The 26040-nt window shown below is 36.9% G+C and overlaps 1 protein-coding gene and 1 long non-coding RNA gene across 2 annotated transcripts in view; one reads left to right on the top strand and one right to left on the bottom strand.

Annotated features, from left to right (window-relative positions):
- Positions 1–3668: 3668 nt before the first annotated feature.
- LOC131810515 (uncharacterized) lies at positions 3669–9727 on the bottom strand. Its single transcript, XR_009345597.1, has 3 exons — positions 9641–9727; positions 7946–8090; positions 3669–4585 (listed from the first exon to the last, which is right to left on the bottom strand). It is a non-coding gene; the product is annotated as an uncharacterized LOC131810515 (long non-coding RNA).
- Positions 9728–10302: 575 nt separating this feature from the next.
- The window catches only part of LUZP2 (leucine zipper protein 2), a 462794-nt gene continuing 447056 nt past the window's right edge, over positions 10303–26040 (top strand). The window contains exon 1 of the mRNA XM_059138518.1: positions 10303–10632. The gene's annotated coding sequence lies outside the window, so the exon portion shown is untranslated. The remainder of the gene's footprint in view (positions 10633–26040) is intronic.

The following is a 26040-nucleotide window of genomic DNA, read 5'->3' on the forward strand; positions in this document are numbered from 1 at the left end:
CTTTGTTGCATATTTCTGGTGATTTGATCTTTTTTATTATGAAATATACCTCTTTATCTCTAGTAATATTCTACATCATGAAATCATTTTTCTATTAATATAAAGCTTTCTTGGGGCACCTGGGTGACTCAGAGGGTTAAGCCTCTGCCTTTGGCTCCGGTCATGGTCTCAGGGTCTTGGGATTGAGCCCTGCAGTGGGCTCTCTGCTCAGCAGGCAGCTTGCTTCCACCTCTCTCTCTGTCTGCCTCTCTTCCTCCTTGTGATCTCTCTCTCTCTCTATGTCAAATAAAAAAAAATCTTTTAAAAAAAGCTTTCTTATGCAAAGTAAGTTTTTTAATCTTTATATTTAAAATGCATTTTGCAGTATTTTCAGGGCTCAGTCAGTTAAGTTCTGAATCTTAGCTCAGGTCTCGATCTCAGGGTCATGAGTTCAAAACCATGCCAACGTGGGTTTGAAAAACAGCTACTTAAAAAACAACAACAAAATAAAAAACAGACACACTTCTTCTAGACTATTTTAGTTGCACATTTTAAATCAATAGTCTAATTGTTTACATTCATTTACTCTAATTACTGATGTGGTTTACTTTATGTCTACTATCTCAGTATTTGCTTTCTATTTCTACCAATTGAGATATTGCTCCTCTGTCTGTTCATTCTTGCCTCTTTTTGTTGTTTTTTATCATTTTCTACTTTAGAATATCTGCTCTATGTATTTTAACTTATTCTGTGGTTACTCCAGTGGCTATATTATCTATTCATACATTTCATATATGCTTAAATTAGCATTTACAACTTTGTATAACAGAACAAAAGACCTTTTCAGTAGTATAATTCATTTGCCATAGCTATCATTTGTGCTATTGTTGTCATATATTATTTCTACATATTCAAATCATAGAATGTAATGTTACTATTTATTTGTCTTTTAAAAAATAAGGAAAAAAGAGATAGTGTTTCACATTTATCAAAATATGTATTATTTCTGAACCTCCTCATTCTTACCTATAAATTTGCATTTTAATATTATATCATTCCCTATAGTCTCTTATATCATCCTGAATAGTCTCTTTTATCATCTGTACTAAAGCAGATTCTCTGTTAAGGATTCTTCTAAGTTATATTTATTTGAAAATATCTTTATTTAAAAAGACAGGAAAATGGCACCTGGTGGCTCAGTCAGTTAGACATCTGCCTTCAGCTCAGGTCATGATCCTGGAATCCTGGGATCCAGTCCCACATCCGGTACCCAGCTCAGCAGGGAGTCTGCTTCTCCACCTCCCCTTACTCTTCTCCCACTTGTGCTCTCTCTCTCTTTCTCAAATAAATAAAATCTTTAAAAAAATAAAATAAAAAAGAGAGGCAAGGAAACCATAAGAGATGCTTAACTATAGAGAACAAATTGAGGGTTGCTGGAGGGGAGGTGTATAGGGGAATGAGTTAAATGGGTGATGGCCATGGGGAGAGGAAACATGAGAGACTGTGGACTCCGGGGAAACAAAATGAGGGTTTTAGAGGGGAAGGGGGTGGAGGGATGAGCTGTACACGAAGCACTGGGTGTTATACGCAAACAATGAATCATGGAACACATCAAAAACTAGCAATGTACTGTATGGTGACTGACATAACATAATAAAATTTTAAAAAATGGGTAATGGGCATTAAGAAAAGCATTTGTTGTGATAAGCACTGGATGTTATATATAAGTGAAGAATCACTAAATTCTACTCCTGAAACCAATATTATATCATATATTAACTAACTAAGATTTAAATAAAAAATTTTAAAAACTGTCTTTATTTTGCCCTTATTTGTGAAGGATATTTTGTGAAATACAAAACGTCGAATGACAGTTTTATATTTTAAAGATATTGTTCCATTGTCTCCACTCCATCGTTTCTGTTGCGAATCTGTTGTTATTGAGACTCTCTTGTTTATAATGTTCCTATTTAAGATTTACTTTTCATTTCAGCGGTTTGACTAGGATATATCTAAATGTGGTTATTTTGTATTTATCCAGCTTAAATTTGGTGGAATTTCTCAAAAATGAGAATTTGTTTTTTAAACATATTTGTTTTTTACCATTGCTTTTTTTTTTTTTTTTAAACTTTGTGTCCTAATCTTTTCCTCTCATTTTTTTTGGAACTGTAAATATGTTTGTTACACAACTTGTTATGATACCATAGTTCCCTAAATCCTTGTTCATATATTTCTTCAATTATTTTATTTCCCTCAGGATTATTTCTTTTTATGTGTCTTCAAGTTTACTAACCATTCACTCTTTAATATTCAAAATTGTGCATTTTTATTTCATATTGTCATTTCTAGAATTTACTTTTTTTTTGTAGCTTAGATTTCTCAATAGTTATTATCTACTGATCTCAAGATCTGTGTTGCTCTGAGTTCTGTTTCCACTGTCTTCTTTTGTTCTTGATTATGAATATGTTTCCCTGCTTCTTTATGTTCCTAATTATGCTTGGTATTGTGCTGGATACACTGCAGAGATTCTAAATTGTGTCCCCTTCCTTTAATGGATGCTGAATTTTCCTCCGTAGATAGTTAAGTTAGTGATGGTTCTTTTCAATACTCTCAGGCCTTAATTTTTCTTTTTTTTAATGGTCTGTATCAGTTTTGTTCATAGAGCTAAGGTACATCTCTTATCATAAGGCTTAGTTGTGCTCCAAAAGCCTGGCTTTTGTGAGTCTCAGATGATTACTTGAGGTGTTCATAAAGTGCTTTGGGGCTTCTCCATTCTGACTCAGTGAGAATTCTGACATCTCATAGTGGTTAAAAAAAATTCTGATATCTCTATTCCAGACTCACTGCACTGCACGTTAGCAGAATTATTAGACTTTTCAGTGTCTGGTCTGTGTTTATGCACCCCAGCCCTTGGCCGAGGACCTATGGCAAACCACCACGCAGTATTTTGGAGGTTTTTTGCAAAGCATCTTCTTCTCTGGTATTATTTTCTACAAAACTTAGGAACTTTAGGAAGTCAGAACTCTGATTTCTGCCTCCTCTACTCAGTAGGATTGTTTTCCTTTTACTGTACTGTACTTTCCTTTCCTTTTCTTGTATCATGGTAGTTAAGATGTTCTCTTAAGAAAGCTGGTGTGAGCATGGGCTTGCTTTCTGGGACCCTGCTCTTCCTGTTTATCAATGAAACTAGTCCTCACTTTTTTCTTTTTTTTTTTTTTTTTCAAATTTCATATTTGTTTATAGTAGCAGGACAAGGCTGATGCCAATTACTCCTTTATGCCTAGAAACAGAATTATCATGATTAATTATATTGAGTTAAATGTAATGTTGGATGAGAAGATGTCTTTGAAAACCATATGTCTAATGTTACATACATACAGTGAGCAAGGAGAAGCTACGCCTTAGAAATCTTGGTTTAGCGGTGGTTTTATAATGAGAGATAGTCATAAAAGAGGAACTAAATTGGACCTAAATATATCTGAAGAAATTCACAGAGACAACTGTGTGTGGCAAAAGGAAACACATACTTACTCCCAGAAATAAGAAATGCCATTGATTTTAAAAGTTAGAAGGAATTTAACTGAGTGGATTGGTTGGGCAGACCAGATTCCTTTGTAAATATATAGCAAAATATGAAAATACTTTTTTTAAAAAAGAGATTTTATCTATTTATTTGAGAGAGAGAATAACAGAGAACGAGCATGGGAGGGCGAAGGTCGGAGGCAGAAGCAGACCCCTTGCTGAGCAGGTTGCCCAATGCGGCAGACTCCATCCTGGACTCCAGGATCATGACCTGAGCTGAAGGCAGTTCAACCAACTGAGACATCCAGGCACCCTGAAAATACTTTTTAAAAGACTTAAAAATTTATACATTAAAGAATTTCTTTGCTCATTATGAAGGACTTCTTTACTTTACAAGAGGATTAATTGAGGTCTCAGTACCCTGGTGAATTCCCAATGTAATTGCTTTTCAAAAGGAGATATAGAGTGTATCTCCTACATTTGGGTAAAGGGAAGCAGGGCAACTGTTCTGCTACTGCTTTTTTTTTTTTTTTTCCCCCTCTTTAAGTAAATATACCTAGTCCCAGAACAACTCACACAAACAGTGATCCTAGCAAAGAGGGGGATATAGCATTATTTCCAGGACAACCAGTATAGGATAGATGAGATCCCTCAGTCCATTCTTCTTCTTGAAGTCCTGATCTGGAGATCTTACACTGACTTCTCATCATTTATGTGAACCAGAAGGATGACTTATCAAGAACTTGGGGATTTCTGTAGGTCAAAATCATTTAATTCATGTGACTCAGCTCAAAAGTACTGGAGAGTATAGGGTTTGGCCTTTTTTCACTTTTGTTTTTCTTGCTTGGTTAGTTGCCTGGTTTTGTATGGGGCATAGATACTTACATTCTTATATTCCTCTTCTCTTTCTTAGCGTGTATTTGGTAAAAATAAATACACTTAATAGAGGAGATTCCTTTATAGACAGTTTTCATTAGCAACAATAAAAAACAGTGAGTATGAGAATAGGAAACATATTTTTGATGAACCACGTTAAGACACCTTGTTTTGTTTTTAGATCTTCAAGTCTTAGGCCTATGGATGCCTGGAAAAAAATATTAGTGAATATACATACATAAAAATATAGGTTTTTTTACATTTATTTTTTAAAAATTTTATTAACATATAATATATTATTTGCTTCAGGGGTATAGGTCTGTGAATCGTCAGTCTTACACAATTCACAGCACTCACCATAGCACATATCCTCCCCAATGTCCATTACCCAGTCACCTTATCCCTCCCCACACACCCCACAGCAACCCTAAGTTTGTTTCCTGAGATTAAGAGTCTCTTATGGTTTGTCTCCTTGCTGATCCCATCTTGTTTCATTTTCCCCTCTCTGCCCCCACTCTCTGACTCTTCACATTGCCTCTCATATTCCTCATATCAGGGAGATCATATGATAATTGTCTTTATCTGATTGACTTATTTCACTTAATACTCTCTAGTTCCATCCACGTTGTTGCAAATGGTAAGACTTTGTTCCTTTTGATGGCTGCATAGTATTCCATCATTCATCTGTTGATGGGCATCTAAATTATTTCCATAGTTGAGCTATTGTGGATATTGTTGCTATAAAAACTCGGGTGCACATGCCTCTTCGGATCACTACATTGGTATCTTTAGGGTAAATACCCAGTAGTGCGATTGCTGGATCATAGGGTAGCTCTATTTTCAACTTTTTGAGGAACCATCATACTGTTTTCCAGAGTGGCTGCACCAGCTTGCATTCCCACCAACAGTGTAGGAGGGTTCCCCTTTCTCTGCATCCTCACCGACATCTGTCATTTCCTGACTTGTTATTTTTAGACATTCTGACTGGTGTGAGGTGGTGTCTCACTGTGGGTTTGATTTGTATTTCCCCAAAGTGATGTGGAGCACTTTTTCATGTGTCTGTTGGCCAAAAATACAGTTTTTACAGTATCTCTCACCTTCTTTCGTACAGAGTAAAGGGAGAAATGTCCCTCTGATTCTTCACGTATTTGTAGTGTAGTGAGGAACAGAAACTATAATGACAAAGTAATATTGCAAGTGCAGCATCAAGGCAATCTAGCGCATGTTCTAGACTCATAAAGGAAGACTGCACCCAGTTTGTGGCAGGTCATGGATTAGGGAAAGCATTCTAGAAAGAAATGATGTCCTTGATGAGTCTTAAATGAGTAAAGTAAGTTGCAGGTGAGTGAGTGAGGGAACATTTCAGAAAAAGGGAGTAACGTGAATCTTTATAAAGTCATATCAAGGAAAACATCTGTTACTCTGTTTGAAGTACAATATGGAAATTAAGGCACAGAGAAAAGACATATATTGAAACATACTACTAAGCATAGTTTCCTAGGAGTTTTAAGGCACTATAGAAATTTGCAGCTAAGGTACGTCATATTGGGAGAATAGATTTGAGGAAAATAATACCTGAGAGCAAGGACTATACTTCAGAATCAAGATGATAAACCCTAAATAGAGCTCTAGTGACTCTGTTTAATTTAGGTTCAATATCAGGGTGGGGGAGGGGGCAATCAGTATAGAGAAATATGTAGGAAGTGAAATCCATAGGACTTGGTGATTGACTCTGTGTGGGTGGGAGAAAGCAGTTAAAAGTAACTGACGATTCCCAGGGTTGTAACTCAGGTGACTGAGTTGATGGAGGTAGGAGGAAATATACAGAAGGCTGATCAGGGAGGAGGAACAGAAGTTTAGTGTGATTGACTTTGACATACCCAGAGGAAACTGAGGTGAGATCTCAGTGAAGAAGTCTATGCTGGAGATGTACTTTTTTATACTCATAACCGTATTAGCAATGGTAAAAGTCATAAAAATGCTAAGTTTACCTTGAGAGGAAAAAAAAAAAAAAGAATTTTAAAAGAGAAGGATCAAGGGTGAAACTCTAGAGGATATCAGAGTTTAGTATATAAAAGCACAAAAAGAAATGCAGAAATGATGAAAACATAGCACTTTGGAAGAGAATAAATGGCAGGATATTTACATAGGGGAAATTAAATGGACGTCATGAAAACTAAAAACTTTTTGCTGCAAATTACACCGTCAAGAAAATGAAAACATAACCCATGGATTGGAATAAAACACTTGTAAATCAGATATCTAATAAAGGAATTGTATCCAGAATGTATAAAGAACACTTACAAATTCAGAAATCACAAATAACTCAATTAAAATAGGCAAAGCATTTGAATAAACAAATCTCTTGAAATTGTACATGAATGGCCAATAGACACATGAAAATGTGCTCGATATGATTACTCATCAGATAAATACAAATACAGACCACATTGAGATACCTCTTTACATCCCCAACAAAGGCTGTAATAATAAACTGAAAACACCAAGTATTGGCAAAGCTATACAGAAATTAACATATTCATGTATTGCTGGTAGAAGTGAACAATGGTGTAGCTATTCTGGAAAAGTTTGGTGGTTTCTCAAAAAAATTAAATGGTGTTACCATGTAATCCAGCAATCCCTCTTCTCAGTATATACTCAAGGGAATTGGAAACAGATGTTCACATGGGAACTTTCATGTGAATGTTTATAACAGCTTTATGTAAATAGCCAAAATATGGAAGCAGTTCTAATAATGAAGGGATAAACATAATAGCAGCACATTCCTACAATGGAACATTATTCAGCAATTACAAGGAATGAAGTACTGATACATGCTACCACATGGGTAAACCTTGAAACAGGAAAGAAACCAATCACATAAGACCACATATATTAGGACTCAATTTATATGAAATGCCAATAATTAGGCATTTCTGTAGAGACCATAATTAGATGGTCAGGGTTTGGGAGAAGAAGAAAAATCAGGAGAATAGTGAATGACCAGTAGGTATAAAGTTTCTTTTGGAGAGAGGAAAATATTCTGGAGTTAGATAATGGTGATTCCATAACCTTGTTAAGTATATTTTAAAAATACTGAGTTACACATTTTAAAATAGTGTTTTTGGTAACTCAGTGCTCTTTAAAAAAAAAAAAATAGCTTCTATATCTCCCAGTCCCATCATTTTATGGAGACTAGCTTCTCGCTGTAACTGCACTGACTTTCATGATGTCCTTTATCCAGACTCGGGTATAGTTATTGAAAACTTTTGCTGAGCTGTTGTGGAATTCAGCATAGGACAAGTGGTTTCAGCTAAGTGAAACATGGTCTGTGCTGCTGCATCTTTAAAATTCATACACCAATTCTCTGAAGCCATAAAATCAATTTTGGATTTGAGTTTTCCTGTGACAGTGTGGACAGAGTGTCATGGGTGATGGAGACTTACAGTCTTGTAATTCCCCAAGAAGAAAAGTCTTTTGCTGAGCAACAGATCTATACTTGAATTCAGAATATAATAGCTCAATCCTCTAAATCTGCAGGAGTTTCTAAAGTCTCACTTAGGCTCACCTTCCAAATGTGTTTCCCTGATGCTTGCATGCTCTTCTAAGTTCGATGTCTTTTTTCCTGCTTGCAGAAAATACAGAGGCCAACAGGCCTTGTATTTCTTTTTTGGTATCCAATGCAGGGGCACAGCTTAACCATGAGACACAGTCTAAACAAAGTTCCAAAGTTCATTATGATACTCTCCTTTCTTGGTTGACAATCTATAGTTGTCTATTTTATGTTGCACAGCTAATAGAAAGTAATACAGTTTAGGTTGGAGAATGTCTCTTCTTACATAGATGTAATAAAAAATTTTCCCTCAAAAGAAATATTATGAAGTGATACACTCTGAATTTGAATGTTATCCACTATATAAGTAATGAATTGACCTTGGGCAAGGTACTTAACCCCTCTGATTCTGTCACCTGAACTGCAACAAAAGAGGATAATAGAAATCACTAGTATATTTGATTCCTATAATTAAGACCACAAGATAATGAACACAAACTTGTCATGTAAACAAATAGGTGTTCTAAAAGTATGAGTGTTATTTCCTAGTATATATACTTTTTTTTATTACCAAGTAGTCATATGTCTTTGTTGAGTATGGAACTCAAATGATCACCTTCCCAACTGAGCAGGAAATCTATTGTTAAATAATTTTGACAGGAACAAACTGAAATACATATTTCCTTTGGAGTCAGAGTTCTGTTTTAGCAGAGTGTAGTGCAATTTTCCTTTGTAAATGACATGTAATTCACATGTGAGTTCATCTTTATATATGCCTAGTTCTATCTATTGTGGATCCTGTTGTCCAAGGGGCTGGTATCCAGTTTGCAAAAAGTTATTACTCCTCTGTTTTAGTGGTCTGGGGTTTTAAAGCAATATCTTCTCTGTATAAATGTCTTAAACTTCAATCCCATTAAAAGCAAAACAAAAAATCAGTAAATTAGTATCCTTTTTAAACTTGTATCCTTTTTAAAATAAAGCTTTTTTTAAAAAATATTTTTTCTACAAATCATGTTTCAAAAATTAGATGAAAGGGATTGTTTCATCTAAGTTTTACTGTAAGTGTCTTACCTCAGAAAAAAATGGAATGTGAGCTGAACCCTCTGGATAGGAATTCCTGTTACCACCTGAAATTTGCCCCCCTGCCAGGATCTTTGGGTACACATCAGCTTTTATTGAACATCAGCTTTGTGTTAGTCATTGGACTTACTTGTACTAGGTGTAATGTTCCAGGAAGTGGTAGGGTTTGCTTAAGATTTAAAAGAATCCAGTTCTTTGTTTAAAAAAAAAAAAGAAAGAAAGAAAGAAAAATCCAGCCTAGATTTTCATGGTATTCTGTTACCTCATTTCTGAAATAGGCACAATATTAATTTATCTCTCTCCAGGATGGCTCTGGTAAGGATCAGTATAATAGTATGAAGAAGTACCTTATAACATTTAACCAAGAAATACTGCTGGAAAATCAAAAGTAAACCATGTTGTAAGGACCCTAGAACTGAACATCTCAGTAAACGAAGTTGGCCGTTTTCCAGACTTGCTTTTACAAAAATAATACTTTGTATTAGAGTTTCTATTTTGCTCATTTTTTAAAATAAAGCTTAATATCAGATGTTTATTATAGAAAATTTGAAAAATATAGACAAAATGACCGTCTTCTGTCCCCTGATACCACCACTCTGAGTTAATTACTGTTAGCATTTTGATAAATACCTCAGTTGATGTTTCCTCATCTGAAGGAAAGGACCCCTTCAGGTGAATGAAATTGGGGCACGAGCTCCAACCCCACTGCCAGCCGCTGGTACTAGAGGACAGATTGAAATTGAAGGAAGATCAGAAATCTTCAAAACCCCGAAGCAGCAGACGTTTTAACTTATGCCCGGAAACCTCTTTATATCCCACGTTTACGGACTAAGAAGCTTGCAGTGTAGAATTATGGGTTCAGGGTCCGCTTTTGGACACTGCTCACTCCTGCTTTTCTTCCGTCTGCATCAGGCTAATCATGATGCATTTCTAATTAGAATATTCTAAACACTCTCTAGAGCGACATTTCTTTCTAAACACCGTGTCATCAGGTGAGGGACACCTGCCTGCGACTCGGAGCGTCTGATAGTCTTTCCAAGTGAATTCTGTCTCACATCCTGCCGTGTCCTCGGGTTCAATTACTGGAAGATTAGATTTCTCTCTTCGCCCCCCGCCCCCGCCCCCGCCCCGCCCTTCCCCTGCCTTCCCTCCCTTCCCGAGCTTCGGGAGAGGAAGAATAAATGATCAGTCCCAGGAGGGGGTGCAGCCCGGGGAACGCAGCCGGTAGACCCCAGCGCAGGGCCGTCGCCGGGCCCCCCTCCCTCTCCCCGCGCCGCCTCCAGCGCGAGTGACAACGCGCCCTCCAGGCTCGGGAGCAGCAGCGTGCCGAACAATCCCGGGCAGGGCTCGCCTCGCTGGTGACATCACTGCCGGAGATACTCCCCGCTCTCAGTGCCTGCCTTCGCGAGGCGTCCGTCCGTTTGTCCGTTTCCTTCCGTCCGCTGCTGGAGAGGGCTCTTCGCCGGCCGGGGACAGAGCCGGGCACCGAGGAGCGACAGGACCCGGAGGAGGAGGGAGAGCAAAGGCAGCGAGGGAAGGAGGACCCCGGCAGGCGACAGCATGAAATTCAGCCCAGCGCACTACTTGCTGCCTCTCCTGCCGGCGCTGGTCCTCAGCACCAGGTGAGTCCGGGAGCGTGAGTGACCCGAGCCCAGGGGCGCTGCCGGTGGGTTGGTCCTACTGCAGGTCACCTGTCAGGGCCAAGGACAGACACTTCAGCTGTTTGCATCTCCCGCCTAAGTTAAAGGGTGCTCTGTGTTTCGGGCTCTGAAATCCTTCCTGGAGAGTAGAGCCCTTTTCTAGTTATCCTAGCCCTTAGAGAAAGTCTCAGTGCTCCTAACCAGTGAGGGGACTATGCGCTTTTCCTTTCAAAGAAAACATGTTTTCCTGCAGCCCTAGTAGGAGCACAGATAACAGGCAGTAACAGACCAAAGTAAAGGAAATGGAGAGACAAGGGGGGAATTGTCACCAGGCAGTGTGTTTTCATTAGAGCTGACTTAATAGCCACAAAGCTTGCCTCCTCCAAGTGTATTTGATTTTAAGGTATGGGAACCAGAGAAAAATGATTAATCCTGGAAGATGGTAAGCCTTGCACAAAAGTTCCTGGACTTATAAAATGACCTGTTTTAAGGTCTTGAGCAGGCTTAGTGGTAGGCATTTTCATTTGGCTGTCTTGTGAACAGGTCTAATTAAAGAATACACAAGGCGATTAAAAGTTGGAAGACACTCTCAGAGTGCTGATGCAGAGACCCTAGTCAGAAACAATTAAGTACTGTACTCCATCACTGGCCACAGATGGGACTTTAAGCCCAAGCACAGAGAAGCTATTTTTAGTGGAGGTTTAAAATGCAGTGGTTGAAAAGAGTTTTGTGACTCCCCACTGTTGATCAAGTCCCAAAGTTGGTGATGGGTTTGCATTCTTCTTCCTCAAAAGGAGCACAAAGGTGGTCTGTTTCATTGCCGGGGAATGAGCCTTTATTCTGTGCCCTTAACATCATATTGGCAGCAACCTCTTTCTCTTGGCTACTATAAAATAAAATAACCCTCACAGCATGAGGATCGTTGCAAATCTCTGTGAATGGAAACATTATCTGATTGTGCATCTGATGGAAAATGAAAAGGGGAGACAGGGTTATATCAAATTTTGAAATTAAGAATGAAGAAAACTCATTGTCTATAAGAATGAGGCAGTAAAATCCTTTATTCCATTCCAAATCTATCTATTATATATATATATATATATATATATATATATATATATATACACCCTTTCAGACTCTTCTAATCAGACTTTCCAGACTTTCCTTTTAGAGTGAGGACTGTTTGATTTACCCCTAATTATTCATAAACTTAGTCTTTCCTTGCAAACAAAGCACAGGTGACTTTCCCAGACTAAAATGGAATATGAGTTACATTTTATTTTTATTTTTTCTAAGGGTTGCTTGTCATTTCAGTTCACAAAGTGCAGATGGTTTTAAAAATCACTTTGCTTCGCAGTATTACAGTAACTTGCACCAATTACAGAACCCATTTTAACCTCTAAATGTGTTAACTCTAAATGACTTAATCCACACTGTACATCAGTCATCTTTTTAAAGTGTCTTGCCACATACTCTGAACTCTTGTGTTATAGTTTAATAACTGTGATTTCTAGAAAAAGGAAATTCTCAAAGTTGGGACACTTAAGTAGGTGCCTGTCACCATATGCACAAAATAATACATATTTAAACAATAGAAACCCAGCCCACAATGATTTTTAAAGACAGTGAAATTCTCTAGTGTTCCAAAAGTACATTTACTTTTTAAGGATGCTATAATTTAAGTGACTCAGGAAGCTGAAGTCTCTAGCTTCTAAAGTTTTAGTGTTGGTTACATAATACAAAGAGCCATCATCTTTCCTTTGATGGAAGTGTTAATTTTTATTAGGATAACATTTTTAAATAGCCAACACATTTATTACAACAAAAATTAGAGTTAGTCATTCCTAGTTTACTTTAGATATGAAATCTGCAGTGTCATTTGTATGTAAAAACTTATGTCAGGTCTTTAAATTTTCCTTCTTGCAACTGAACAGAAAGAGCATGCCGGGCTTAAAAACCTGAAACTTTTCATAATCAGTGCCCTGTCTTGTGATTACTCTGTAGTAATTTATTTTACTGGATATCCAGATTACCTTGTGACAGCAGATTTGACAATGCATATGGTGTTTTCAAATACATCATTTTGCAAGAAGAGATTATATTTTAGTGGTTTCTAACAGAAGACCATTCTTTTGTGATAATTAAGATTTCTTATAAGCATATGGTTCATGTGCAGGCTAGAACTTCAACTAAACAGGTTTGTAAGAACAGTTGCATTAGTAGAGGTGAGTTTATTGTCCTGCTGAGAAAAAACTGTAGCTCAGCCATGAGCACCTGTGACAGTGGGTTTTCTTGCCAAAGACTTTTCATTGCTTTCTTAGTTAGTGGTCTTTTGTGTGAAGCAAGTGACATTTCACATGCTTATATCATGTTGAAAGCATTAGAAGAGGGTGGCAGTTACTAGATATTCCTATAGACTTTGGATGGTATCACTTTTATGGCCAAGTTCTTTTCAAAGTGGTGTGGATGTGAATCTGAAGCACTTAAGGGAAAAAAAAAGAAAAGAAAAAGTATTTGTTTCAATATCCCTTTTTCTGGGCATAGCTCTTTAATACCATACTATTACCTTTCCAAGAGGCCTAAAGTTTATTTTTGTTTTATACTAAAGGAATGTGTTCACTAAAACATATGCAATTAGGGAAAGATTATTACTATGTAATAGTTTTCTATCCACAGGGATGAAAACCCTAAAAGAGTTTTTCCTTTTAAATACGAATTTTTTGGATAGCTTTGTGTTTTTGTTTGCTCTCCATCTTCACATTTTTGTAATGACTTTAAATGCTAAAGCCCCAAAATTCCATAATTTTCACCATAGTGAACAACCTTAATGCTCCTCAATCAGAGTTACTTTATTTGTCTAAAAAAAAAAAAACAAAAACAAGATAAATATTCACCATTAGCAGTAACCAAGAATTGTTTTACTGGTAAACCCTACAGAGATAAAAAGAGCTGTTTAATTTTCTATATATTGCCCCCCCCAATTTAGAAAGCATATACAAATTCAAAACATCAAGTTAATGATATGAATTATAAAGCTAATACAGAAACCCATTTAACCTATGCACAAATAAATGTGGTCAAAGAAAGCAAACATATGTTGGTTTAAGAGCTTTAGAGAAGAATGACTCTACTTTTTAAAGAGCGTCTTTCTGTAGAAGTATTAAATTGCAATTCCAAGGCAGCCAGCAATTCACTTCAGAAAAAAGTAGTATAGGTATTGAAAGGAATAGTAGGGTGAAAAAATCTTTAGAAGTTCTTGGTGAAAAGGGACCCATGGAGTGCTGGAGAAGGCTTATGCTTTAGTCTGCTGAACCTCTGTTCCTCTATGCTGTGATTCTGCTCTTGATGCCTTTGGTTTATTGAGTTTTAAGTGACTTAATGGGGAGAGAAACATGGCAGGGGAGGAGTGAAGGTCTACTGACTTCTGGTGGTTTTCCGTCAAGCAGGAGCTTTAAGCAGATGGTAGGCTTATAGTCCTCCCCATAGGAGTCACCTTAGAGGTCTCTCCTGGTCCCTCTGATCAGCAGTCATAGCACATGTTTACTTTGGAATCTATTTTTAGATGATACTATATATTGAAGATGCTCTAGGCTCCCATTTGCTCTGTGTCTTGATCTAACTTCAGAATTAAATTAATTTATGGGATAAAGTGAAGATTAGAATCATGATAAAAACACAATAAACACCTTTTTTAAAAAATTAAGCAAATAAATTTGAGGTACCAAGTGGTCTTCCTTAAACCATCCCCACCCCCAAGTTGATATGATGTAATTGTGGGTTTGTTTTCCCAAGCCCTACACAGAGTGAGTCTTGCCACACACATCTTTATATGGCCCTATGTACATTCCTTTGTGATAAGAATTCCACTCTTCTGTGTAATGAAGTTAGTGACAGGTCTTTTCTTGGATAAGAGGATATTAACGAGCGAATTTTTGACTTTTCAAATTTCCATTCTGGACCTTAGTTGCTTATTTCCTATAACAATTTTTAAAATGACTTATTTGGGGTTTATCTTTAGGGATTAAATTCCCCTCATGACTAATAAGAGGCCCCTCAAACAATTATGATTTGATCATAGTTGTCCCAGACCAAACTCCATGTAATTGGAAAGAGGAATTTGACTTAACCACCAGGAAACAAAATATACTGAAACTACTGAGGGGTATGGGATTGTAAGGGTACAGTGTTCTCTCAAGAGTTTCATGAGAGCACTTGTGGGAGGTACATGTGCTTGAGAACTGATTTTTGACTGACTTCTAAAGGAAATCCCCTTATTAAGTAGGGCTAAATAATTTAACCTGATTAAGCAGACAATTAATATTAGATTATCTTCTCCAGAAGAGAGAAAAAAAATTCATTTGAACTTTATAACCTTTAGAAGTTGTCTAAGATGTTTTCATTATCACACATTGGAAGCGTCAGGCACCAAGACGAGAAGATACTAGTTACAGATGCATGTCCTCATAATCTAGTCATGTACATAAATAATATGAAGGAAAAATTGGGTAAATAGCAACAAACATTTTAAAATTCTAGATACGGAAAGAGAAAACAGAGAATAATGCCATTGAGGAAGTCTCAAGAGTAACTTCCACTTTCAAGGACAGTGAGAGAAATAATATTTTGTAATAAACTTTAACATCCTGCAGCACTTGCTAACCATGTGATGTTAGGTAAATTGCTTATCCTATCTAAATTTCTTATGTAGAAAATAAGACTGGTGGTGCCTGGGTGGCTCAGAGGATTAAGCCTCTGCCTTTAGCTCATGTCATGATCTCAGGGTCTTGGGATCGAGCCCCACATCGGGCTCTCTGCTCAGCAGGAGCCTGCTTCCTCTTCCTCTCTCTCTCTGCCTGCCTCTCTGCCTACTTGTGATCTCTGTCTATCAAATAAATAAAATATTTTAAAAAAAAAGAAAAGACTATTTGTAGAAACTACCTGAGAGGTAAGGACTGAATGAATTTATATAAGGAAGGAGTTTCATATTTCTTGGGACATAGTGATCAGCCAGGGATTAGTCTTTGCGGTTGTTTTGATTATGTTCACACAGTGTTTGTATCTGTGATTGATCAGGACATAGCAAAATAAATGAAAAATTGGATGCAAGTCAGTTGAATGACAGAAAATTAACAGGAATTACAGTCCTCATCCAAAAGAGAAAATATTGGCAAAGAAGAGAGGAAGCAATAGAAGTAATGAGGTTACCTTGTTACTAGGCTGGTTCTTTCAGAAGTGTTTTGATGGCAAAGTGCCTGGGCAGGGCTGTGCACTTGGCAAACACCATGAAAAATTGCGTTATATAGAATTGAGATTTAGCACAAAAGTATGTATTTAACTACGTGTGTATCTATTTAAAATTTAATTGTATATATAGCACATACATAATATCAAATCAAAGCCATGAGCACAGGTGTCAGTAAAAGGATGCTTTGAAATTGCATAAGTACGATTGATATGTAAAAGGTTCTACAGTTTTATTTTCTACTCGTCAATTGGTTTCATAATCTGTTAACAATTTTTTTCTTTTAAATTTCTAAATATATAAAAGATTTTTTTCTACTGTTGAGAACAATTTGAAAACCAGTGATACAGAAGAAACTTGACTATGTTTCAAGAATCAGCACATGAAAGGGTTATCCCTAAGCTAATTTTGAAAAAGACTTTAGAGATCATCTAGTTTCAATTAGTTTGCACATATTTTATCCTAAATTTTTCAGAATTTTGCCATAAATTCTGATCATTAAGTGAAAATAAATATTTTTTTTTGTCATAGATTAGTGTGTGTGTGTGTGTGTGTGTGAGTGAGTGTGTGTGTGAGTGAATGGGTGTTGATGTCTGTTAATTTAGTGAATCATAGAAAAGGGTATGATTTGCTGCCATGGAGAATATAAAGCATAGATAATGATAAGTCTGCTTTAAAGAAAGGACATGTTTAACTGGGATATCTACGAACTTTGCTTCTTAATTGTAGGAGGCAAAGAAAATACCAAAATTAACCATCATGTTCAGATAGGAGCTGGAGGTCAACCAAGAAAACAGTGAGCTCTGAGAATGCTTTCATAAACACTAGGAGACATCATTATACCATAGGTAGTGATTGCATTGCAATTATGTCTGACTTGCTTGGTGTTGCTTTCAAGTGTTTTAATCTTTTTGAGTGTACTTTAAAGAGTTTGTTATTGGGAAACATACTGTGAATATAAGGTTACATTCTAGTTTAAAGTCCTTCATTTTAGAGATGAGAAAAGCGAGGTCCAAAGTGACAGACTTACCTAAGGCCACCTAGGGGAACCAGAGCAAGGACTTAGAATTTTCCCCAATACTCTTTCTGTTCTATCAAGTGACTGCTTTCATATGACTGTGACATAGTTCTTCTGAAATCAAGCCATATATATATATCCAGATATATCCAGAATTTTTCAAGTTATCATGAAATAAATAGTAGTTCTAAAACATTCTCCGAGCACATATACTCATGATAGAATAACAGGCAACCATCAAAGGAAATCACAGCAATGCAGATTTAAACACCATTTATTTGTCTATATTCAGTTGTCTTTTGAAGAGTGAGCTGGCTTAAAAAAGAGATTCCAGGTCATTTTCAAAACCCTAAGGAGTCATTAATGAGGTCTCACCTTTGCTCACAATTTACCTCGCAAGCAATACACCTCTAATGGTTCCTGTCGATTTTTCAGTTCTGTTGCGAAGGTGATATTGTTGGTGCTTTTGGGAATCTTTTCCTATTTTCAAACTATTTCCTATAAATGGGGCTCCTAGCTAGGCATTTGCTTTTATATTGCTCTCCTCTTAAATCCGTGCTGTAATTCTGTGATATTGCTCAACGTGAAACATACTCAACCACCTTACAAAGACGAGTTCACGTGGATTCAAAGATCTGTTCACATTGAACTTTACGGTGAACATACATTTCATTTGGTTTATATGTCTCTACATATTCATTGGGGCCAATGAGCCACTTATATAACTTTTTAGGGTCAACTGGTCCCAGATCTTACCCTGCATGTACATATTACAAGATCTTTTCCTTTGGATAGGTTTCTTAACCATCCAGACTTTAATTACTCATCCATAAAATGAAAATAAAATGTCCATCATTTAGGGTTATTAGGATTAAAGAAAATGTGCTTAAGTGCTATGTCAGTGCATTTACCTGTACTTCAGAGTCTCTAAGAGATCCGAAGATATGCCAGCTTAAAGGTCTTTTTGTCATAGATTAGTGTGTGTGTGTGTGTGTGTGTGTGTGTGTGTGTGAGAGAGAATGGGTGTTGATATCTGTTAATTTAGTGAATCATAGAAAAGGGTATGATTTGCTGCCATGGTGAATATAAAGCATAGATAATAATAAGTCCATCTCTAAAGGTAGAGATTACAATTTAGTGTGTTGATTTTATATTGGCTACCTCAAGCAACCAATATCTAATGATTTTATTAAAAATCAAAATATATTCCTTAAGTGAATTGATTGGTAATGCCAAAATCATAATAACATTTATATTCTGATAAGACTTTTCAGGGGGTAGTTGGGGAGAGAATTAACCCAGTGATCGATTCTTGGGGGAAAATGGAAATGAAAACATGCAACAACTTGCCATCTTCCAAAATAGCTCTTGCAGCTGAGCTAAGGTGTTGGTAGCAACGATTACAGATTCCAGACCAGCCTTTATCTCATGTCCCTATAGGGGATGTGACTTCCTCCTGTCTATCTTCCAGGGAATTATTAGGGTTTCTGATTTCCTGTCCTTCAAACTAATATTCGGAACACTCTGAGCAGAAGCTTCGTGAGCAGGGTTTGCAGGAAGTCTTTGCCCTGTCTTATGGGTTAAATACAAAGAGTATGAACTCAGACTTTGTATTAGCCTTTCTGGCTAAATGACTTCATGTCAGTTAAAAACACTTAGCCACATTTTCCTCATCAATTAAAAAAAAGTGATAATAATACCTCTCTGATTTCCAGTATTCAATAAGCTAATGTGTTAAAAGAATGGTGTCTGGAACAGAGAAATTCAACTCACTATATTTCCATTCTTATCTGATCAAAAGGGATGAGATCAATTTTACCCTACCAGAGTGTAATTTCATTTCAGAAAGCACTGTTCTTCATCAACTGTACTTCATGCTGGTGTGGGCAAGACAGAAGTATTGGTGAAGAGATTTGGAGCTCAGTCCCATCTTCACTTATCACAGATGATAAAGCTGAATGGAGACTGTATGTTTTCTTTCTAAAGAAGATAATTTGAGACCAAATAAAAGCCAATTCTGGGACATCCTAACCCATCCCAGTTGACAACACTGATTTAAACACCTGCAATTTCCTCAAGAAAAAAAAAAAAAAAAAAAAAGAGAAACCAGCCTTACCTAGCCTCTATTTGGAGTCCAAATGCTCTAAATTATGGGACTAATAGTTAAACATTAAACATAGTTATTAAAATTATAGTACCATAATATGTTAATGCCTTTAAAGAAAGTTCATTTTACAAGTTTACTTGAAGATGAGAGAACCAAAGAGGTCTATCTTAAACGAGGACAACGTAACAGCCATAAGCCTTTTTGATGAGTTGAGGGTTCTGGACTCTAATCATACAGCGTTCTCAAATGGGGTAAGGTTGGTCATGACCTCCGCAGTTGGTGGAGAAGGGGCTGGAATGGCAAAGGGAAGCCAAAACCCCAACACACTAGGTTTCTGAATGTGTGGACAGAGATAGTGGCAGTGGAGAGGAAAGTTCCAGATTCTAGCCTTCCTGTTTTCATTGTTTTGTTGTTGTTGTTTTGTTTTTAAAATTCTCTTCTCTAATGCTTGAAGTCATTCATTGGTTGTCTTTGCAGTGAACTAAGCCATTCACATTGGGCAGGAAAGGGAGAGGGCAAGACTGAATTATAAAAGAAACGAGACAATGCATGAAAAATTGAAGTGACATGTTGGCAAGAAGCAGATGTGGTTGAAGAAGCTTTATATTATTGAGAACGTGTAGCTTTTTCCTCCAGATGCCACAAAGTGAAATGTGAGCTCATTCTATAAATAAGTTCATATGAAAATGGGGCAAATTTTTCCTGAGACTACAGTTTAGAAGAATATTGAAGAGTATCAAATCCCTTTTGTGCATTGTATATATCTTTCTTTCAGTTGGTCCTTTGATAAAACATGTAAGCTACAGATTCAGCCAATATTTTTGAGGACTAATTAATTACCTGACAGCATGCTAGATACTTGCTTTCTATTAACTTAACCCTTCCTTGCAACCTGTTTTACTTAAAACACCTTTACTGTGAGGAAGACTGAGTTTCAGACTCATTAAATGATTAGCCTACATTCTCCCAGCTAGAGAGTAATTAGATTTGGACCCTTTTATTCTAAGAATTGCTATATGAATGAATCTATAGTACTGGCAGTAGGATTTAATTTCTAAATAAATACACGATGAAGAAAAACAATGTACAAATAATGCCAAAACTAAACCAAGTTGACAAATAACTGTTTATATGGGGTGGGACAGGCTGCATTAAAATCTTCTTAGAATTACACCTGAAAGTAGTATGCCATGTATTAAATATACGTCAGTTAGAAAATACTAAAAATCCAAAGATAAAAATGATCCGCTATTAAAAAATAATTTCTTTAATCAGCCCAAGAAATTCATTAGTTTGAAGACCAGCAAAATTGAAGCTTTTATAATAAATACAGAACTTTGCCAGCTAATACTCCTATTCTATGTAGAAAACAGTCTTTAGATCAATGTTTCTCAAAGTATATTTCTCAGTGTACCTAAATTAGAATGTCCTGGGAGCCTTATAAAAAGGCAACTTCTTGATCCCTGCCCTTAGGCATACTAGATTAGATTCCTTGAGGAAGTAGCCAAGAAATTTTCATTTTAACCTGGACCTCAGGTGCTTCCAATGCACAGGAAAGCTTGGAAGCTACTGGTCCAATATTTGAGAACTATAGAGTCTAGAACACTTTGAAATATTTATTCAATATGCACATTGTTTGAAGTCAGGAGGATAGAAGTAATGGTGATCTTTCAGCAAAAAAAAAAAAAAAAAAATTCTGCCAATTTTTATATGTGTATAACTTTTTAAAAGTATTTATTTATTTATTTGACAGAGAGCACGAAGAGAGGGAGAAACAGGCTCCTTGTTGAGGAGGGAGCCCAATCTGGGGCTCGATCCCAGGATTCTGGGATCATAGCCTGAGCTGAAGTAAGACTTAAGTAACACTTAACAGACTGAGCCACCCAGGTGCCCCTACATGCATATAAATTTAATAACTAAGGATCTTCTCATATACCAGGCTACATTTATCAGTCAAGATACATGAGAATAAATCCCTGCCTCATTAAAAAAAAAAAAAAAAAAAAAATTACACAGAGCTGCAAGGGGCAGAGAAAAGAGTCAAACTAAATGACATAAAACTGTATTGCATAGGTTTATCAGGGACCACATTTTATTTATAAAGTACTGGAAAGTGAGGTGAAATCTTAAAAACTCTGAAAAGAATGAAAACTAACTCCACTTTTTGTCCCTTGTTTATCTAAGTCACGAGATTTGAAAACCAAGACCTATGTCTGAGGCTTTACAAATGCTTATTGTTTTCTACTTGGAGCAGGAAATCAGAGTTTTCAGATGAGGTAGAAGTAATATTTAGCCTGGCAAAAAAAGGTTTTGACCACTCCCCCCATACAAACAGACATCCCACCACCTGCCTGAGCACTTGGCTTTGCATGATGTGAAGAACAGTTTTCTGGATTAATTTTTCTGGATCAAGCAGAGTGTGTGACTATGGTAGGCATATTATGTCTGTTCTTTTCCTCTCTGCAGTTTCAGTTCTCTTGGGAGAACAAAAAAATCAAATGAAGACATGATAATACATAATCACTGACTATCTCAGAACACTTTAAACCAAGTTAAGACTCACAGTTAACCCGTGACGTGCTTCCTAATCTTCCCTTTGGTTTATATATATGGAAAATAAGGCACACAGCGGTGAGGTTAACAATTGGCCAAGGTTGTAAACTGATTAAGTGGATTCTAAATTCAAATGCCAAATAGCACTAGAGCCCATGCTCTTAATTACTGTGCCACAGCGCCTCCTAGCGTGTGATCTAAAGCCCTGGAATGAGCCCATGTCTGCTCGTGTCCTGTTCTGTGAGAGAAGGAAAGAAAAATGTCTTCTTAGGTATCCCCTGAGCTCAGAACTAAAGTTCTAACTAAAATGTGTATTTTATCTTGTTCTCACTGTGAAAGAAAATAATCATATTTATGTAATATTTTCTTTATTTGTGGACGTTGTTTTCCAAAGTCAAAACCAACAAACTACAATGTTCTACTGCCCCGCCCCAGAAGGCATCCAGATTTTAACTGAGGGGCTTAGGAACACATGGTAGAGATCAGATCGACCTGATTGAAGCTCAACACCTTCTACCTGTGTGATCCTAGGTAGTGCTCTCAATTGCCCAGACTCGTAATTTAATTTTTAAAATTTATAATAACAGTGGTAAGGGCTTTGTTTTGTTTTATGTAAAAGAATTGTGCTACCGGTTCTCTGGGGTAATTTCTTTTCTTTTTTTTTTTCTTTTTTTTTTTGTAATTTCATTTAATGCTTTTCCATACCTCCTGAAGGTGTTTTGTAGATTACAACATTAAGGAGTAAAGAAGTCAGTACCTCTCAGGTTACAAAATTGCTAAAATGTAGAGATGGAATTTGAACCCATCATTTACTAGGCATAAGCCTTAAGGTCAGGATTCTCAGGCAGGAAGTGTTTACCCTGAAATTCATGGTGTCAGGCGTTTGAGAAGTAGCTCAGTAACATAGCTATTGAGAACCTAATGCAGACTAGTGTCAAAAGGGGATTTGTGTTATATGAACAGGGATGTCCGACCCAGGGGATTCTGGGTGCTGTAGGTTATACCGCGTTTCTAAGCAAACCTTCATAACCTCCCCGTGTCGCAAGCAGTATCACCTTTGATTTCAAGGATGTGAAAAGCAACTGACTCATCATTTGAACTCAGTCCGTCTTAAAGACTAACCTAATAAGAAGTCAGATTTTCCTTACAAAGCTCAAGTGCTGATGGCTTACTGGAACTACACTTCCACTGGTTGTCAGAAGATGGCACTGTGAAGTACAAAGTGCGGTACAATCCTATCTCTGTTCTAGATTTAACCCCTTTATAAGCTGACACGTCTCAAAATTGGTATCTTCAAAAAATGGCTTGATTTCACATTAAAATCAAGATGTATGTATGTATATGCAAACATAAGTATGCATGTACCTGTATGTATACATGTGAATAACATGCTTTATGGTATATATGGTACATGTTATAACATAAATATATATCATTTTAATCATGTAAAACGTAAATCTTTTAAAGTTTTCTGAAAATCTATTCTTAAAAATAGTCTTTATTTGGTAGCATGCTGCTGTTGGTTTAATTCCATTCGTCACTGTAGTAATTCCTCTATGTCCACTTTCCTCCTTAAGGAGAATTAGACCTGAAATTTGAAAAAGGTACCCATTTCCCCTACATACTTTTACTCAAGTGACATAGTAAAAGGGTTCTCAAGGACAGATTTAAAGGGGAAGTAGACATTATGTGAGGAAGACATGCTGACATTTTTCTACTTCTATTTTTAAAGAGTTTTTAAAATTCATTTATTTGACAGAAAGACCACAAGTGAGGGGGAGGGGCACAGAGAGAGGGAGAAGCAGACTTTCCACTGAGGACAGGGGGCTCATTCCAGGACCCTGGGATCACGAGCAGAACCAAAGACAAACACAAAGCCAGCTGAGCCACCCAGGTACCCCTGTTTTTATACTATGTTCATTTTAATTTTAATACATGCTAATACATTTTCACATGACCTGTGCAGCGATAAGTAACAACTCCTTTTTATAAAAATGGGGAGGCTGTTACTCTTGGCAGTAGGAGGCCCAGACCTGAGGCTTTGAGTCCCACTTTTACAGCACCAGGCAGAGTGTCTGATGAGAGAGCCTGCTTCCTCCATCACGTGGGTGGCATCCCTGTGGCCTGGAGAGCAGTGAGAGAGGGCACAGCTCTTGTGTCTCTTCTGATAAGGGCATTAATCTCATCATGAGGGCTCCACCTTCCATAACCCAATTACCTCTTAAAAATCATAGTATTTCAGATCTCAATGAGTCTTTTTACCCAGCCCTTCAGTTTTATGAATGTATAAATTTAGGCTCCTAGTTGTCAAGCAACTTACCAAAACAGGTGCAAGTACTTAATAGTATACTCAAGACAAAGGGAAACAAACAAACAAAAATCAAAGGAAGCCTTCGCGTGTTTTTATTGACAGTTCAGCATCAGTCTCTAAGAAAAATTGAGAACCACATCATGTGAGCTCATCTCATCATTGTAAAACATTCTTTAAAAAATTACAAATTAATAATTATAGTGCTTTTTATTTCAAATATCTAAAATGTTCTTGAACACAAATGTAAATGATTAAAGAAAAAAGAAGGGAAAAGCTTCAATGACATTGAGTTCTTGGTTCCTTTCTAACTTTTGCTACTAAGTTCAGCTTAAGTTTATATATAATAAATATATCTTGGCTGGTTAAAATGGGTCTTTTACTTTCTGGTGCTAGTGTTTTCTCCTGTCTGGCATAGTTTTACTGTCTCTCTCTTTTCCTTTATTATTTTAACAAAATAGATGATGACTTTCATTTTTCTTTTTTTGCCACTTGAGAGAGATTAATATGACTTTCTTTAGTTGCTGGAGACAAGCTATCATCATAAACTTCTTTTAAAAGAATGAAAATTGTATTGGCTGACAACCAAATGACCAAAAATACAAAATAACCAGAAATAGAGCCTTGTTTGCCTGATTTTGAATTCATAAACCATTTGAATTGAGCTCAAAAAAATGTATACATGAAAGAAAGTGTATAGAGTCATAAGATGGTTAGTCATAATCCTATAGTAATCACTGGTAAAGTTTTATTTTTATCATCAGTGTAGTATTAAGAGACAGAAATGGATGAGGCTTGTTTTAAGCCAACAACTATATCTTAAAGTATTTTCAGATATAAAGAAAATATAAATTTATCAGTAGCCACTTTTGGATCCTGATTCTTTGTGACTGTTTAAAGAATTAAAAGTGTATAGAATATTAACTTTTTAATATGCTCAGGGACTATATGATACAAGACCCATATGGTCTTGTCTGTGGCTCCTTTCTATTCATCATCCCTTACAGTGACAACTAAGTTGCAGGACCCAGAGTTGGGACCCTAGACTGTGATTTCATAGCCTAGGCTACACCATGGTAGATCAGTGGATGAATGTCCTTAGTAACAAGCAGAGGCTAAATTCTGGCAGGAATGAGTGAATTGCTGTTTCAGGAAATCACCAATATTTGTCCACATGTAACCGTTCAGATGCTAAATGTACAAGGTGTTTATTCCCAAAAAGTGATGAAAGGTGATAGGCTAGGGAAATAAGAGTTGCTAGACAGAATGCTAAGTGGAAGATCAAGTGAGAATGGAATTGATTCAGTGTTTTGATGTGTGCAAGTATAGAACATTGTGTAAATACCTGGCTGTGTTTTATAACAAGCACAGTGGTTTGAGGGAATGGAGGGCAGATAGATCATTGGAAAACAGAATGTGTTAAGGATATGTAGTGAGCACAGTGTCCATAAACTGACTCCTCTGATGTCACTGGTGTTGAGCTTGAGTTTGTGGAAGAGGAATCTGGATTTGATGGGGGCGCGGGGCCGGGGGCGGGGGGGGAACAAAAAAATCCTTCACTGAATATGGAGAGGATTTCTGGATTGTTTTGTTTTGTTTTCCCCTGGCAATAAAAAGGACATATAAGCCAAACTGGCAGAAAGAGGGAGGCTAAGTCGTTGGGGATGATGAGTCCCTTATTCCTCATCTGTAGTGAAACAGAGTGTAGTAGCAGGAAAAGAATGGATTCAGAGTAAGTGTGCTTGCTTTCCACCTGAATGACCCTGAATGAATAGTCCGCACATTTCGGGGGAGCTCAGAAGCTGGGCAGGGCTACAGCAAGAATGAGGGAGGCATGCAGTGGTACTGAGGGCAAGCACATAACAAGATCAAGCCTCTGCCTCCCTCTAACCCAGCTCCTCACTGGATGATTGAGAATTTCATTTCATGGGGGATGGTATGGCGTCGTCTTTATAGGGAGCCAGCTCAATTTATGTTGTTTATATAAAGAAAGTTTTTCATTTAATTTTGTGGTTAGGTTTTGAGCATTTTTTGTTGTTTTGTTGTTGTTGTTGTTCTCTCAAGGATGAGGAGATGAGGTTATGACAACACAGCAGTATTACACGAAACTAATCACCAGGACCATTTTTTAAAGAATTCTCCCTACTGGTGTTGGAGCAAGA

The sequence above is a fragment of the Mustela lutreola genome, chromosome 1 (assembly GCF_030435805.1).
Source record: "Mustela lutreola isolate mMusLut2 chromosome 1, mMusLut2.pri, whole genome shotgun sequence".
Classification (NCBI taxonomy): Eukaryota; Metazoa; Chordata; class Mammalia; order Carnivora; family Mustelidae; genus Mustela; species Mustela lutreola.